The 15,517-nt window shown below is 37.6% G+C and overlaps 1 long non-coding RNA gene across 1 annotated transcript in view; it reads right to left on the reverse strand.

Annotated features, from left to right (window-relative positions):
• Nucleotides 1–6,821: 6,821 nt before the first annotated feature.
• Nucleotides 6,822–15,517, reverse strand: part of LOC149459917 (uncharacterized) — a 65,799-nt gene continuing 57,103 nt past the window's right edge. Inside the window, exon 4 of the long non-coding RNA XR_016313176.1 lies at nucleotides 6,822–15,267. This is a non-coding gene — a long non-coding RNA (uncharacterized LOC149459917). The remainder of the gene's footprint in view (nucleotides 15,268–15,517) is intronic.

Consider the following 15,517-nt stretch of genomic DNA (forward strand, 5'->3'; position numbering starts at 1 on the left):
CTAAATACTAACTCTAATCCTAACCTAAAATCTTAAACTAAAACCCTAATATCTAACTAGAACACTATCCTAACAATACCCCTAACAATAAACTTAGGTGTCCGTTTATGACACAGAAAATAGCTGCGATTCAACGGATCTCAGCTATTCTCTGGTCATTCACAGTTTATGACACTCAGGAGATCATGTCAGCCCTTCTCTGGAGATCTGTGTTCTCCCTCCAAATTCTCCAGCCCAGAGCTGGAGAATCGGAGGGACCGAAAACTAAGCAGAGATAATTTACCTCTGCTTAGTAAACTGATCTTTTACTGTAATCTCGCGAGATTATAGTAAAATCAGCCATTTTCCAGAGTTTGTAGACCATTCTCCAGCGTTTGGAGACCGTTCTCCCTTCGTTCGAAGAACTGCTTCATAAACTGCATTCACAGGAGAACTGTGTTCTCCGAGAATGCCGGAGAACTGAGCAGCGATCTATTACCGCTGGTTCATGAACGGACACCTAAATCCGGCCATAGATGGTTTGAATCTCAGCTGGTTCATCAGGCACCTGCAGAAATTTGAACCATCTATAGGCAGGCTGATTGTACCCAACTTGATTTTTGTATGACTTGGGTAGAACCAAGTAGTCAGATATTTAACTGTGATTATGACCAGTTGGTATAGTCCCCAGCAATAATCAATGTGTTCCCCCGGTGGAAACACAATAGCTCAGCTGGAGGTATTCCCCCATTAACACTGACTATGTAGATGGGGGAATAGAGCGATTTTCTTTCCAGCAACTTGTGGTTGGAGAAAAGAAAATTGAATCATATATGGCCTGCCTTAGGCTTTGATGTATAAACTCATTTCATCCCACATGAGTGCTGAGGTGATTCTTTATTTATGCAGTACTGACAAATATTGGCTGAAATGTTTTTGGTTGTTCTCTATTATTATGGAATTTATCTTAAAACTAGACTATACTTACTTTCACTCATGTGCTGTGCTGCCCCAGAGCTCCCCACTGACTGCTGTCATCTTTGGGCAGACAGCTTCCGGATACCAGTCTCCAGTTATTTAATTGGTGACATCATTCTGAAGTGACATCATTCCCGCATATGCATGGGAGTTCCATTAGCTAGGAATTGCCAAATTGTTCACTGAGCTGAGCATGCACAGCTCAATGTACAGTGGAAAACAAGAAAGTAAGAGACTATAGGGTTGATTTACTAAAGGCAAATAGACTGTGCACTCTTGAAAGTGCAGTTGCACTCTGCAAGTGCATTTGCTCCAGAACTTAGTAAATTAAGTAAAGGTTCACTTTGCACAGAATCACGTGCAAGGAAAATAAAAAATAGCATATTTGCTTGCACATGATTGGATGATGAAAGCCAGCAGAGCTTCTGCTCATTTACTAAGCTTTGGAGCAACTGCACTTGCAGAGTGCAAATGCACTTTGCAAAGTGCACAGTCTATTTGCCTTTAGTAAATAAACCCCAAAGTACATCTCTGCTGCAGTAAAAATCCTGCCTGCTCCCCACGTTCCACTTTAATGAATGTTTCTAATTATTTCATTTTAATAATTATATTAATAACTATGAATTATTATTAATTATATTAATTATATTAATAACACATGTCTATATTTTAGTTTGCATATTACAATCTGCACACAGGTTTAATAAAGGTTTTCTTCACCAGCAGAGCCACCAAAGAATACCATTATAAAGAAACTATACTGGTCTGAGGTCAGTTTTATTTTACTTTTTTCCAGTTTTCAAAAAACTTTTTAAATTTTTTTTTCATTTTCCAACATTTTTCTTTTTGTTTTAGTTCTGCATTATTAAAGCAAATGTAGACAAAACACTATGAGGGAATTCAATAATGCTGCTGTGCCATTTCTCTTGCATTAATTGCTCTTGGTAATGTGTTTCATCAAATTCAAAAAAAGTCTGCAACAGTTTTGTTTCTGACAGTGACTTGTGCACCAAATTCAGCAGGTAGTTCTAATTTGCACTTCTTCTACATTGTGGCGCAACACCTGCACCAATTTCAAAATAAAATACCAACAGTTTTTTATCTTACAAATGTGGAGCTAACTAACCCCTTGCCTCCCATCCACTGTACATATACTGCAGGCCGGTGGCACGAGCAGGCAGGATCACATATATGTACACCATCCAGGTTGCTTAGGGTTAGGATCATGCCAGTTACTGTTACCGGTAACTAGGTATCATGTGATCGCTATGATTGGTCATAGTGATCACATGATAACAATGTAATCAACTTGTTATGAATGGCTTTATGTTCATGAACAGCTTGCTCACTGTTGTGATCTGTGATTGTCCCACAGCAATCACATGGTATTTGGCTACCTGCACCATGTGATTAGCTGTGGCCAATCACAGATCACAACCATATGCAAGCTGTTCAAGAATGGAAAACCCATTCATGACAGCTAAAATGATTGCTTATACAGTGATCATCACTGTATAAGGCTAAGCAATAACAGTGTAAAAACAAAAACCCCTGATCACCCCCCAGAGTAAAGAAAATAAAAGTTACAAAAAGAAAAAATGTTTTAAAATTTAAAATGTTTTTCTTTTTTTTTAACATACTGTCACCTGTGAGTATCCATGATCACAGCCATACCAGTCATATTATAACACTGTACTACACTGGTGACAGTATGTAAAAAATAATTGCGGAAAGTTTTTTTATTTAATTTCTTCATTTTCCAAAAAATTATGACAAAAAAATTACAACTTTAAAAAACTTACCATGCCTAATACTAAATACCTAAGACTGGCTACTTTCCAAAAAGGGGTCATTTGGGCGGCATTGGTACTGTCCTGGAATTTTGGCATTTTAGGACCTCAAGTGATAGGCAGTACATCAGGATTGATCAATTTTCAAATATATTTACTATAGTTTTTAGACTCTATAACCTTTACACAAACCAATTAATATACACTTATTGGGATTTTTTTTTACCAAAGACATGTAGCAGAATACATATGGCCTAAATTGATGAAGAAATTGGATTTTATTGGATATGTTTTATAACAGAAAGTAGAAAATATTGTTATTTTCTTTTTGTTCAAAATGTTGGGTATTTTTTTTTTTGTTTATATAATTAAAAAAAACGGTGGTGATCAAATACCACCAAAAGAAAGCTAAATGTATAATCTCATTCACAGTACCTCCATCTGATGGCATTTTAGATTACATTGAGTATTACAATAAGCCTGCCCCCCTCCAGCCTGATGTCCACCAAGACGGAGGCACCTAGAATTCACACCCTGCATTACAAATACAAGTACATGTCAGCTTTCTGCAGCAGTCATGACAAAGTAGTTTTCTTTTTCTTTTTTCAAAATGGATACATTTACACTTTAAACATGGCACACCATATGTTTTTCACTTTCAATCAAGAGTTTTGCTTATGCCCCATCAATATATTAGGACCTCCTTACTGTAGATCTTATATTTTTTGATTGCTGAAACCAACAATTACAACTTGTCTGCAGGACTGAAGAATGTTCCCGATTACTACATTCAGGAGTCTGGAGCCGAGATCCAAATTTTATTTCAAATGGAAAACCTTTCCAACACACTTTGATGAGTAAAATCCTATTAAAACTTAAAGAAGAGCATTTCCTTTTTCTTCATCACTCTTCATCACTCTTGCAAGATGATGATATAATATTTCTATGCTGACAATACCATGTGAATAGCGATATAGGGAATGATGTCTCCATACCTTTAATTTGTAGCATTATATTACATTGGCATATATTTAATGATACAACTAAATATTTAATATGTCTGTGACTTCATGTATTTCAGCAGAGCTGGCACAGGACTATAGCTTTCAGCACAGCAATTTAACCAGCTGCTACAGTACCTTGATGCATAGAAATGGAACTTATATAGTCCCTGGATTACATCCTGCAAGTATTAAAATTGTGTTATTTTTTTGGCAGTAAGGCACTATTGGTGTTTAGTGAATAACATGTTAAATTCTTATGAATAAGTAATTTTCTAATTCCCATTTACTTACTGGTGCACAACATTTATCACAAATATCATGGTATTAAAAAACACTGTATTGCTAGTTTTATTTTTGTGCTGCCATTTTAATTAAAAATAACAATGTGTACAGCAGGGATATTAAAATACTTTCTGAATTTCAAAGCTTCACTGGTCACCTTATATTTCACCCAGTGAACTACTGTACACCTCCCTCTTCTGCCCAAAAAGTCTTCCTCTGTGCCACATAAATCACCAGTGCAATAAACAAAACGAATAGCTGCCACTTAAAAATAATTTCAAATTATATAAACTAGGTCCTTCTATATGTCAATAGTGAACAGTTTTGCTAACCTATGTGTCATAAATATCCAAAACAATCAACACTTGAAATATAACAAATAATTGTGACCAATTTATTCTAAATAAACATAAATTAAAGTAAAAAAATAGTCCATAGAAAAAATGTCCACCCAGTGCAAAAATATTAAGTCCCATTAATGTCCAATCTTTTCTTTAAACATTAATAACTTCCAATCTGCTCCAATTAAATTGTTCCAACCAAATGCTCAGTGCCACCAAATCCCTTTAGGACACTCACTCACCAAATTCATATGCCTCATATTTTCATGATCAGCATATAAAGCATGTTATTATATTTATCCCATTCCGTCATTGAGACCCACCAATTCAGCTCAATTTAAAGCAGCATACATACAGGAAACAATTGAAAACTCCAATAGTGTAATACCATTAACACACCATTTATTAACTAATAAAAAGCTACTTACCCACAATGCATCTTTAAAAGCCTTATGAACCAAACGCTGTAATAATTGAGTACGCTAGATGTAAGCTGACTATGTCGGAGTCTCAGCAAGCTTCTTGCCTGTCTCTCCCAATCGTCACTTCTGGTCCACTGTGCTATGTCACTTCTAGTTGCCGTAGTGGGACATGGATGCACAGCAACCAGAAGTGATGCAGCACACTGGACCGGAAGTATGTTCTTGGAGAGACAGGCCAGAAGCTTACTGAGACTCCGACATATTCAGCTTACCTCTAGCATACTCGATTAATACAGTGTTTGGTTCATATTTCTTTAAAAGATGTGTTGTGTTGTTGTGTAAGTGGCTTTTTATTAGTTAAAAAATGGTGTCTTCTGAAGGGTGACAAAACGAGTCAAGGGTGTGGCTGAATAATGTCATCACGTACAGGAACCGGAAGTCGTCCATCTTGGTGAGGTATCTGAAGCCATTATTTAGCCTTAAGGGAGAAACTTATTTAAATAGGTGATCAATTCTATGTGCACTGGATATAGTGCACTTATTTTGTGAATGTTATTTTATTTCTACAGTATGGGGGTTTTATATGCTGCACAAAGAGGTTCTTTTTGTACCTATGAGCATCTATTTGAAGAAGTGGGAATTCTTGTGCCGATATGATATTGGCATAGCTGTTTGGAGCGGAGCTTTTAAAGGGTAAGGTGCATGTTGATCTAGTATACAGGTCAAACATCTGAAGCAAGCGGCCTCATTGGAAGGTGATGGAAGCACGATTTGTGGTGGTGGTTGATCTCAACACTGGTGGATTTAATATATAACTGGACTTTCATAAAGATGGAAGAAGATTTATGGTGGACTCTTTACACTGTATTATACAGAGTGTTTGGGGATATTATCTTTGTTGATTCACTATATATACACTATGTATACATTTTAATATATTTAATTTGGATATATAATGATAATTTTTGGGTCACTCACATTTGTATTTGTATGGTATTAGATAGTTTTATGTAGCCATATTCACAGGAATAAACAATTTTATTTGTGCAGAGTTTTATTTAATTAGACACAGTAATTATTGGTTTGGATACAATTTGTCTGCTCACAATCTGAATAGATTTGGCTACACTGGTCACAAACTAGTGAGCAGATAAGGAGTTCGAGAGTGCCCACTGCTGAGGGAGAATCAAAGTTGCTTTCTCATGTTAATGAGAACTAGTGATGGATTTCGCTGTAAAGTAATACCAAACTCATTTCAAGTATGTATTGTTAACTTATTGTTAATTTAAATATCAAAATTCCTTTGTTTTTGCTGCTGTGATTTCACTTCCTGTTAGAAGGTGGTTAAGTTCGTTCTCCATGGTTCCTCTATAAATGGAAATTTAGTGACCCTCTCTTGCTCACTCCTTGGATGGACTAGGGATTAGGGATTTTGGACTCTGGCATTTGTAGTGTGCATAGACATGCACATGAGCGCAATTATGGTGCACTGTTGCATGGTGCACAGAGGGAAAAGGAGAGCTTTGGGAACTCATGGAGGAAATTACAAGGAGGCAGAAAAACATAGTAAGAAACCATTTTATTAAAAATAGAACATGGGTCCATTAAGTAGTGGATGTGTATGGATTATTTTTGTAAAAAAAATGGATTGTTTCGTGTTACTAAAAGCTGGAAAATAATTATTGTTTAATATAATATAAAGCTTCAAGCAGTGTTGTATTTTTTGCTCTATGTTCTATGTCAGTAGGCAACTTTCAATGTGTATATACTGTATATATGTATAGTATGTGTTATTATCTCAAGTGAAATAGTCATATTATGAACATTCATTATAAATATTCACAGATAATACTAATGTGTATGTTTACTATGTGTACTACGTTGATAGGTGCCTATGTATTATTATTATGTAATTATTTGTACAAACAGTAGAAAAAAGTACTAGGCCTATGCTTTTTTTAACATAGAAATAATAAAATTGCAGAACTAGTGGTAGTTTATCATCAAAAAATAAAAATGTAAACATTTATATATTTGAATTTTTATTTCAAAGAGTTTTAGTCTTAACTCCACTTGTAATCATAATTGTCAAACAGAGCCAGTTTTAACAATTATATCTAGTAGAGGAACTAACAGTAGGTGTAATAACCAGCTTTATGATAACACAGGGTAACTTTTTTTTTTCCCCTTGATAGTGGATCATTACAAAATGCACACTCAGCCACTTTTCCAAATCCATGTCATATAGTATTCATTGGAACCACACACAGCAATAGTTACTATAATAAGAGGCTGACTGAAATTACCAGAAAACAAACATAAAGGATCACTTTATTTAACTTGAGCCTTTGGTAAAATCTGACCCAATATATAAAGCAAATGTTAACTGAACACATGAAATATATTTTAGAGCGCTGCTGTACAAATAAATATCATGTATCTAGTTTGACTTAAATCAGCAGTTTTCCATTAAATTCAATGATTGATATCTGAGAACTGTATGAACTGTTGAATGAAAGGGTAATTGACTGACATTGACAGTAAAACAATCTGAGATATAAAGAGATACTGAGGTTTCAGAGACATTCCGTAGTGGGTTTTATTATACACAATAAAAATGCACAACGTGGCCTCTTGAGGTTCTAAACAGAAGCCTTAAGACAGATGTTCAGAATGTTAAAGTCCAGAGGAAATGCATGTAGGTCAGCAAAAGAGGTTAGCAGCTTCATCAGCATCGAGACGCAAAAGAGCAGAGAGAGAGCTGGTGACCTCTGCAGTCAGGGCTACTCATTTGGTATTGTGTATGTCAGTCATACAGAATACTAACACTTCACAGAGAATAGAGGATAAAAACAATGTGCTGAATAAAATATTGTAAATCTGTCAAGTTCCTACTTAAATGCTGTCAGTATGTACTTGGCATAGACTTAAAAAATATGCATTATATTTGGTTTTCCAAACAAATATACGTGAAAAGCAAACAACTGAAGGACGAAAAGTCAGAACTCATTAAATGCTGTCAGGAAAAAAGTGGATGCACCTCAGTTAAATACCTTGTAATTTTTCTACACTTTGTTATTATAAATAGCTACACAGTTACATTTAAAGTGGTATTAAACCCAAAAGCATCGGCTTTTGATCACTCTGGGAAAGCTGGAGTAGTTATTTTGATCCTGAAAAACTGCTCCCTGCGGGTCTCCTCCTCTCGGGTTGACCCACTTGGTCATTATATCTTGTTGGAATGTATGTACAAGGACTCTCCATTTGTGCTTTTGAATTTGTATGCAGCCAACTCTGGTCAGCTGTTATTTCTCTCTCAAACTCTAGATAAATGATGATCCCTACCCACTCCATGCATGATTGTTGGGGGGGGATTTTAACCTGGTTATGTCCCCTCATAAGGATAGGAAGGTGCTGTTTGCATCCACTCGGTAAAAGAGACTATGTTCCTCCTCGACAGCTTTCCGTAATCTGTTCCGGGAGCATCACCTCTGATGCCTGGTGGGTCAAACATCCTCTCCATAGGCAATTCACATTTTACTCTACTCCTCATCGCATGGTCTTTCAATTGAATCATTTTTTTGTCACCGTCCCCCTGATCCCCTTTTTGGTTTCCTCAGAGATCAACCCGATGACTTGGTCAGATCATGACTCATTGTCACTTGATCTCCTTCTTCCTATCTCCTCCCCTAAGGTCTGCCACTGGTGCCTCAATGAGAGTTTCCTGTGCTCGGAACAACTTTCAGAGGAGTTCTCTTGGGGCCTGGGTGTTTATTTTCAACGTAACATTGGCTTGGTATCTTCATCCTCAACCCTCTGGGAGGCCTATAAGGCCATTTTCAGGAGCCCCTGTATTTCCATGGGTGCCCATTTAAAGAAGGCCTCTGTTTGTGCCAGACAATTCCTCTTACGCCAATTATCCTTAGCCAAACGTTGATTACTAGATAACCTGTCTATACCTCGGCTCCAGAAAGTTTCCCATATACGGGATCAAATTAGGGCTCTTGACCTGCATACAACTGCTCAGTCTCTCCCTCCCCTTCAGATGGCTGCTTTTGACGTCTTTTTTGACTCCTTACAATTGCCATCTTTATCACCTTCCGATGTTACAGCTCTGAACGCGGACATCTCCATTGAAGAATTATTGGATGTTGTCAAACATCTTCCTACTCACAAGTCCCCAGGGCTGGATGGTCTTCCTTACTCATATTACATGTCCTTTATTGGCATCTTAGCCCCCATCTTCTGACTTTGTTTCGGGATCTCCTGAAGGGGTCGCACCCACACAATGATTTTACTCGTGCATACATTTCTGTGGTCCCAAGCCGGATAAGGACCATTCCCTTCCAGATAATTATCATACTATAGTTTTATTAAATTCTGACTACATGATTTTCATGAAAATTCTAGCTAACAAACTGGCCAAATGTATCTCCAAGCTTATACACAGAGACCAGGTGGGCTTTGTCCCAGCTAGACACGCCGCAGATAACACCAGGAGGACCATTGACCTGATGGATCTTGTCAATAAGTCCCCGACTCTTACTCTCTTGTTGAGCTTGGATGCCCACAAGGTGCTTGACTGATTAAGTTGGCCATACATGTTTCTAGTCCTGGAGAAATTTGGGTTTAGTGGTCCACTTGTAGCTGCTTTAAATGCCCTTTACTCCACTCCCTCTTTCCAGGTCAAATTAGTGTTGTTCTTATCCCCTTCTTTTCGGATGTCCAATGGTACACGCCAGGGATGCCCACTTTCCCCCTAGTTGTTTATCCTCTGTTTGGAACCCCTGGCTATAGCTATCAGATCCAATCCAGATATCCATGGGATACGTACCCACAATAGTGACTTTAAACTGTCTTTGTTCGCTGATGATATCTTGCTGATGCTGATGGAGTCCCACATTACACTGCCGGTCTTGCATCGTACTCTACAGCTTTTCTGTGCCCTGCCGGGTTATAAGGTACACACGTCTAAAACTGAAGCATTATCGCTCCACATGCCACTTACCATTTTATCGTCTTCTTCTCTTCAGTCAAATTATGCATATCGATGGTGCCCACACAGCTTGAGATATTTAGGTACCAACCTTACCTCCTCTTACCACTCCATTTATGAAGCTAATTTCTCCCCTCTGTTTCATGCTATTTCTCAGTCCTTAAAATCTTGGAACAATCTTGCCATCTCCTTCCTTGGAAGGATTAATGTGCTAAAAATGACCATATTGCCCAAACTTCTGTATTTGTTTCAGACGCTTCCTGTTCCTTTTCCCATGTCCAAGTTGCGCTCCCTCAGAAATCCTTCCTTCACTTCATCTGGGATAATAAATCTCACTGAATTGGCCATACTGTCCTTCACTCTCCTCAATCTAGGGAAGGTCTGGGGGCCCCAGACATTGTGTTGTAATATTTGGCTACCCACCTTCATACTCTTGTCTCATGGTCCTCTCAGCGTCCCCCCTAAAAAATGGTCCATGATCGAAGGGATACAATTACATCCAAAGTATCCTTGTTATCTACTCTGGTCTATGACCAACATTGAAACCACTTCTCACAAACATCTCCTGCTTTTTAAGTTATCTATATGGAGGCGGTGTAGGGTTAGATTCGCCTTGTCTTCTTTGTGTTCCCCCCTGACCAATGTCATACTTAATCCCAGTCTCCCTGATAGTTTGCATTGGCTCGTGTGAGTCCCTGGGCCAAGGCCAATCTATTTCAATTGCGACATTTAGTCCACCCAGTGACCCGTAAGCTTAAACTCTTTTCTGAGATTCAAAAAGCTACTCATATGTCACCAGTAATATGTTTATCTACAGATAAGTCACTTTTTCTCCTCCAAAGCCCCATCTCTAACCTTAGAGAAGCCTACCCTCTTTGAACGCATCTGCATTCAGGGTCCATACCAACAGGACATAATTTCCTCTACTTATAAGCTGCTTCAAGACTCCTGTCCCCTTTCTATTGATATACACCTTTATATGTGCAAATTGCCCCGAATCCTCCAATGTGATATTGCCTTGGATCAATGGAGTAGGATTTGGGAGGCTGCCTCTAGATCTTCTATATGTGTAGTATATAAAGAAAACATTTATAAAATACTGATGTTTTGGTATAAGACCCCTGAGGTTCTCCATGCTTGCAATTCGAGTGTTTCTCCTTTCTGCTGGAGGACACTGGCATTCTCTTCCATGTTTTTTGGACATGCCAGCACATTGTACCCTTCTGGAGGGAGGTCCTTAAACTTTTGTAGATACTTTTACAGGCTCCTATTTCATTTGAGCCCATCCACTTTTTGCTGGGCCTACCTTTTCCAGGCTTCTCCAAATGTACCAGGAAACTATCCTTCTTATGTTTTAACAGCGTGCAGGAGAACTATTTCCATGCATTGGCTTTCTACTACGCCTCCCATGTGATCAAAATTGGTGAAGGTTATAGCAGAGATTAGAAGAGTGGAGTACCTCAATGCTTTGCATGCTAACTCTGTCCCCATCTTTGAAGCAGTTTGGGAACTGAGGGATTTTTTAGTTTTCAATTTGCCTACTCAATTGTCTGAAAATGATGGCTAATTCACTGTTATGCACTGACATTGTACCGATATGCCTCTCATCGATGAGCCTATTTTTTTGTTACTGTTATTTTGCAGTTCTATGTAACTCTGTTTGTTGTAAGCTCTTTAAAAGTTAATAAAAAGTAAATTATAAAAAAAAAACCAAAAGCAAACATTTATTATATTGCAGCTTACCAATGCTTAGATGTGATGGCTTTATTAATTTCCATTTTTAGGCCTTTTTTCTTCTATTTTCTTTTGGTGATCCAGCCAGCAGGTATGTTGTTTTTCAAAAGCACAAGCTCTCCAGCAGAATGTATCAATTTACATGGATGAGGCAGACCAGTTGACACTGACAGGAGTGATTAAAATGTATTTATGCAAAACCTTTATCTTAAAAGGAAAAAAAATGTTTTGCTATAACTGATTATAAAGTGTGAGATGAAGTTTGGTCTCAATTTGTTAGTGTATTTAAATCTGCTAATACATTTAACACACTCTCCCCCTCCCCCAAACGGATAATGCTGCTGTCTGCTGTGCCTCCTGTGCTCATTTATCCAGAGTTAAATTTAACTAATACAGAAGGTTTGTTAATGGCCAGATCTCAAGGTGAGGGAAAAAACCTAAAAAAAGGAAACCACCAAATTTAATGACTGATAAGCTGCAGTATAATTCTTCCCTTTACGGTTTTGAGTTAAATACCACTTCAATGCTGCAGTCTTACTCATGTAAAGGTATTATTTTAGGTGACATTTTCTCAGTGGTTGAAAACCCAACACCTTTAAAGTAACCGTGTACTGAGAGCATTGCTGACCTGATCCAGTAAGTTCAATACATTCTTTTTTTAATCTATTCCTTGCCCCTCTTTTTTTTTCTTTCCTTTTTTATTTTTTGTTGTTTTTTTTTCCTTGTTTTGTTGCCTTTTCTACTTTTTTTTATTTTCCTGCTTTTCCAGTGGGAGTAAGAAAAGGGAAAATTAAAGGTGGTAAGGAAGTAAATAAGGTAGGGGGAAAGGGGAAGTGGGGGAGAAGAGGGGGGCAATAAAGGAAAAGTTCTCCTTCCTCTCTTCCACTTCCTCTTTTTCTTTCCCCTCATTAATTTTCCCTATTTGTTTCCTCTTTGTTATTTGTTTATGTTTCATTGTTTAGTTTATTGACAACTTAGCCCCGGTTCACATGCAGTGACTGTGTGCCGCATTTGAGCGGGCTCCATGGCTCAATCCTTTTTTAAAACATGGCAGCACAGAAATGCCCCATGTTTTTCAGCGTGTGGGGGGGCCATTAAGGGTTATTTGCACCCTCGCGCATTTTCTGTGCAGCACTTCACTTTGTGTGCTGCTGAATGTGGTTGTGAGAATGTGTGTGATTTACACCAGCATATATGTGAACGTAGCCTAATAAATAGGTCAGTTTTGATACAACATTTCTATAATATTATTTAATGTACCATGGACCTTTGTGAATGGCATAGAATAGCTGAACATTTTAGGCTCAGTTCACAAAGCTTTAACACCAGCCTAAGGCCTGTATTTTCAGCCATGTAACTGTAATTTTTTTTAAATTTCATTAGACTAAAAATAACTATTCTTGTTTTGAAAATAAAAACCCTTATCCTGGTATGTCTGTTTTGGGAATTGATCCTTTTGTATTAAAATTTTCTTTCTAGTGTGGGACAGGTGTTGATTTGCTACAGGCATATAGGCTTTTCACTTTGCAAGGGAAATTTTACTTTCCAAGGAAATTTACCCTTCATTTAGTGAATAAGGTGAAGCTCTGCTGAGTTCCATCACCCAATCATGTGCAAACAAAAATACTGTTTCCTTTTCTTTTCTTTTTTTTTTTCCTTGCATATGATTGGATATTCTTTGCAAAGTGAAGTGTCGCCACATTCATTAGGCTAAGGGAACATTCCTTTGCAAAGGAAATTGCCAATTTGCCTTTAATAAATCCCAGAAATCTGTCCAGACATTATTAGACAGAAATAGGACAGCACAGCACAATTGGCATGGGCTTTTTTTAAGTCATGCGAGCTTACCATGCACCTCTGAGCTTCAGCAATACAACTTCCCACAAAGTAAAGCTACGTATCTATGTTCATAGCATCACCCAGCTGCAAATACTATCACTGTTGCATAGACTATGTCTCCACATATTAATAGTTGTTATCTCAATGGGCAGTAAGGTAGATAAATGGACATCACTTGGATATTATCACTGTGAACACAATTTGTTTCTTTGCAGAAGTAAAGGACCTGTTTTATACTATCTATTGTAATATTACAGATGACTCTTTGATATAGACTACAGTATATATACATACAGTACATCCTCCTGCTCCGGAAAGAGGCTCTGCAGTACTTTGATGAGTGTCCCTATGAGTGACTGTCCCACATTTAAGTTACACTTTAGCCCCCGTTCACACTAGTGTTTTTTCTTCTGTGTTTGCTGTTGCACTGGCATGCACATCAATGGAAATGACATTAATCTCTATGGTGGCTGTTCACATCATTTTAGAGCAGTGCAGTTCATTTTTGAAAAAACTGTGCAGTGCAGAGCCTTTTTGCCCCATAGACTTCAATGGGAACGTATGGAAAGTACAAATACAGTGAAAACTTATGTTTTTTTTTTACATGCCTTTTTAGTGCATTTTTTGGCAGAGTTTTCTGTATAAAATCCAGTCTCTTCTCCTTCATAAAATGCATGAAGCATAAAAATGCATCAAAAACAAGTGTAAAAATGCACACAAAAAAAACATACTGAAAACATATCATCATACAGAAGCACTAGTGTGAGCCTAGGCTTAAGAATCACTATGATTCCAAAATTCCAGTCCTTTCAGGGAGTTCTCCTGATATAATATTAGAACACCCTTTTGAAGTATAGGTCCTCTGCACAATTATTTTTTTTACTGTTCTCACAACCCATCATAGAAGGTCTATATAGTGTGATACTTATTATATTTTTATTACTAGCATGGTCCTACAGTACTTTTTAATCAATGAATGTTTTATTCACCTTTTGTCAATAAAGTTGTAGAAATGGAAAGAGATAGCCCGATTGCCGCACAGCTCACCCGGCTCAAGTGGTTAGCAGGTAAAAGCAGCCCCAACTCAATCCATCCAAGCCATGTCCTCAACATGTTTCACCCTACCCCTATTTCTACAGCATGCTTTGGGTCTGGATGAACCTTTCCCCAGCCTGCACCCTTACTAGTCATTGGCATCCAATTCATTGGCCCTTGTTACCCTGAGCGGGAGCCACTAAGCATTTATCATGTGTCACAGTTTTGTCAATAAACATTATATTTTTTATATTCACACTGTGGTTTTTCCAATATCTCATATTTGTATATATCCTAATATCAGTGCTAACTTCAGTGCTAGTCCATTTAAAATATAATTCATTTACAAATACATTTTGTCTTCTGTTTTTAGCCAATTATTTTTCAATTTACAACAATTCACTTTAGTTTCTACCTCCTCAGCTTCTGTACGAATTTCTTTTTGTGGAACAGTATAACAAAATTCACAGGTATCACATAGTATTTTCTTCATTCAGATTTAAACTTACCTCCACCTAAAATCATGAAAACAGTCATGTTAATACCAATGGAGTACATTTTCAGCAAAATGCAGCAAAGCAAAATGATACGTATAAGGTTTTACATCAGTTCCAATTCGTAAATATGATTTTCAAATGCAGAGAAAGAGGAAATTGAGGCTTACAAACTCATGACACTCTTTGCTTTATGGATGGTAGGGAGAATCAGTCTTCAACAAACAGAAGCAAAGGCCAGTGCAGAAGCAAGTAGCTGGAGGGTTTCAGGAATAAGAGAGAGGAGGTTGCGGAAGAAGGTCCCAAAATGTTGTTTCAATAAGAGAACAAGACTCCTTTACTGCTATATGTGGTAATGCAGTTACTGTGGCACCTGAAAGAGTTAGATGAAGGGTTAAAAATGATAACATTCTGCTATGATCAAAATTATTCTGGCAAAGAAAGTTGTTTCAAATTGGCTTGTAGTATTTTATGGTCTAGTAGTGGCTACCTGTAGAGGCCTGATACAAGATAAAACATGTTGTACCATCACTACAGCCAGGGGCGGACTGACAACTCATGGGGCCCCCGGGCAATAGGGGATCATGGGGCCCCTGTGTCCTTGCCCAAACTCAAAAAAGCCT

Source organism: Staurois parvus, unplaced genomic scaffold, assembly GCF_062004578.1.
Source record: "Staurois parvus isolate SC_StPar_1 unplaced genomic scaffold, SC_StPar_1.0 ptg000243l, whole genome shotgun sequence".
NCBI classification, from domain to species: Eukaryota; Metazoa; Chordata; class Amphibia; order Anura; family Ranidae; genus Staurois; species Staurois parvus.